We start from the raw sequence: 3,331 nt of genomic DNA on the forward strand, positions 1-3,331 counted from the left end.
TACTAAATACATGACAAACAATATGCACTCGTAGAAGTAAAAGAAATACCTAAAAACAATCTTCTATATATATATATATATATATATATATATAGCATGAGCCTCAAGAAAATTTCGAAAGAATACACATCAATTATGCCGGGCCATATCAAGAACTATTTTCTGGTAACAGAAATGCAAAATCAAAATGGATAGAAGTCAAACATTCGAAAAATACTCCATCAACTGAATCAACCATACGAATGTTACAAGAAATTTTTAATTTCCACCTCATTTTCAGACTACCACAAATCATAGTCTCCGACTGCACTATCTTCCGGAGCGAAATTTTTGGGAAATTCTATAACGAACTTGGAATTTTTCAGAAATTTACAGCACTTGGACACTCTGCAATCAATAGACTGATTGAGCGAATGATTCAAATTTAAAAAATGAAATTAGTTGCCATATCTAATGAAAAGTCATCCATAGCAATAAAATTAAACGAAATCCTATTACCGGTATCAAACAACTCCGTTATCTTGTGAGAAAACACCATCCGAACGTTACCTAGGAAGGAATCTTTGACTTAAATTAGACACATTTAAACCGTTCAGAGTACAGCCTATTGCTAACATGATTATAACCACAGGTCCGTAATCTAAGCATGTTCAAGTTAGGGGTTGCAAACAATAAAACAACTGATTTGGAACAATTATTAAAAAGTTTAGAAAACTGCACTACTTAACATCTAGATAGCAGATATACGTTTAAAAGACATATCGATCAGCTTCAGCGCTGCTATGTTCAAAAGAAGAAAGAAGACACAGTATCGAGTATAAAAACCAAAGAAAACTAAAATTTTTCAATAGAACAGAATTTTGTTGACCAGATACAAGACAAAGGAAACGACATTCAAGAGCTGAACGACAACAACCTAGTCCGACGACGAACTCATACAAGATATAATCCTGTGCCGAATAATGACAATAATAATAACAATCCGAATGAGGGCAATGGATCGGCTGGTGATCAGCCATGCAGACAGAGAGAACTAGAGCCTTCGCAGTAAGATGTGCGCAAATCGCAGAGAACCTGGAAAGGGCCAAAGTGATTCAAGACTATTATCATTATTATTATAAACTTATTTTCTTTTGTTTGTTCAAGTAATATCATTTACCATAAGTAATATCATTTACCAAATAATTGTGTCCATAGATAAATAGGCGCTTAAAAGTGAATGTGGTATTGCAAGCGTTAATTGCGGCGCTCGAGTCAATCTTCTGGTTTTCCTTTTCTCTCTCTTTCTCTGGCGTCATGGCGTTCTGCGTGCGAATCTTTTGTAAGCCTCAGCGATAGATTTTAGTTTAGCGCTCGGTAAGATTAATTATTATCCTATATTCACTGTGAGATCGACACTGCTTATATCATTAGCTCACATCAGGTAATTGGTCGCGTCATCAGATAAATGCTTATATTATAGATTTTTCTTAGTTTCTTGTATTTTAATCTAGTAATGCGATACCGATATCTAATCCGTCATACGCACGCAATTACGTCTCTACTTTTATAATCTGTATGTTCTAAACAATCATTTGAGTTTGTATTAAACCGCCTTATGGCATATAAGTCAGAATCAATGAGTAACACTTATTTGCAAACTTAATGATTTTCCGCCAATTGTCCTTTGTCGTTAGTCATTGCCGGCGCCCAGATACGCTCGGCGTCACATTGGACAGTAGTCACAACGTAGCCACAACAAGCATATTTTTAATTATTGAGTGTTCTCTCTTTTTTTTTCCTGAGTTAAGGGGATTTTTTTACATATTAAATAAAGCATCGCTGTTCTCTTACACTAATTAAGAATTGTGATTAAGTGTCTTCCTATACCTCTATCCGAATCGAAACATAATAAGCAATATAATAGCATTTATTGCATGTTATATAACAATTATTTTATTGATATTATATTAATATTTATAATTTAAATTATGATTCTAACGTCGCGGTCTCTATTCGCGACATCGCGAAGCTCATCTGTATGCCAGTCGAACTTTGAGCTGTCGAGCGCGACAAAGCGCAATATACATAACAATTTGTACTTGAATCATGAGAATTTACGGACAAATGAGTATAACGTGCTGTAGAAGAATATTACTAGTGAATTCAGTCACTTTACAAATTATATTAGTCCATACTAAAAGCTGTTCTATGGAATTAAAATGTAAAAGTGATAATTGTTAAGTTTAGCCTCCACATCTTCGATGTTGATTAAATTCATTCGACGCGTTTTTGCATGCAATGAATGAATTTGGAAAATAAAATATTGCTTTGCCCCATAAAGGACTGAGATATAATCATTACAGTGACGAATATTCAGATTAGGAAATCTATCACATCGATGACATAGAGATAGACATGAGAATATGTAAGTGAGGCTATAATAAGTATTATCTGCTTCAATATTATACAAATTCTTTGCTTTAAAAATAAATTCTCTGCTTTAAAAACACAATTTTTCTGCTATAAATACAAATTCTCTGTTTTAAGAATTCTGGTAGCAAAGCCTGCGGAAATAAATTTTGAGCAAAACTTGTTATTAATTATTGATTGCATAGAAAGGTAATAAATTGTATCCAGAGTTTGTATTATCTGACATTATCAGCAAATTGTTGTCAGAAATATAACGAAGCTTACTACACATGCTTTGCCAGTAGATTAGTAGTAGTAGATTAGTAGCAAAAAATGAATGAAGTCCTGTACAACTTGATGGCAGATTGAGAGCAGAATCTGAAGCAAACGATCAATCCATGACGGCATTTCTGCCATCAATTTGCTGGCTTGTCAGCAGGTTTTATCAAAATCTGTACCGGACACAGATGGTTATAATTTTCTAGATTTTATCAAAATCTGAGTTTGCTGCCAATGTCCCCAAATTGGCTGTTTTGCTATCAGAAAACGTATATAAATTATTTTCTATATAATTTTGATTTTTATAGCAGAAAATTTGTTTTGATTAGGTATCTGTTTTAAAAACAAATTCTCTATAGTAAAAACAAAAATTATATAAAAAATATTTGTATTTTAAAGCAGAGAATTTGTGTTTTTAAAACAGAAAATTTGTGTAACTCTCAATGAGTTCCATAACTCTCAATGAGAGCCAATGTGACAGATTTTCTCACTTGAACATCCGTCAATTTCAACAATTAATACCTCAGTTCGCGAAACAGCGACACATTTTTTTGCCAGATTCATTCATTTCATGCAAAAACGCGTTGAATGAGCTTAATTTTATCAACATCGGAAGTAAAGAGGTTAAATCAATAATTATTATAGAAGTATAATATACAGA

Source organism: Atta cephalotes (genome assembly GCF_000143395.1).
Source record: "Atta cephalotes unplaced genomic scaffold scaffold00036, whole genome shotgun sequence".
Taxonomy (NCBI): Eukaryota; Metazoa; Arthropoda; class Insecta; order Hymenoptera; family Formicidae; genus Atta; species Atta cephalotes.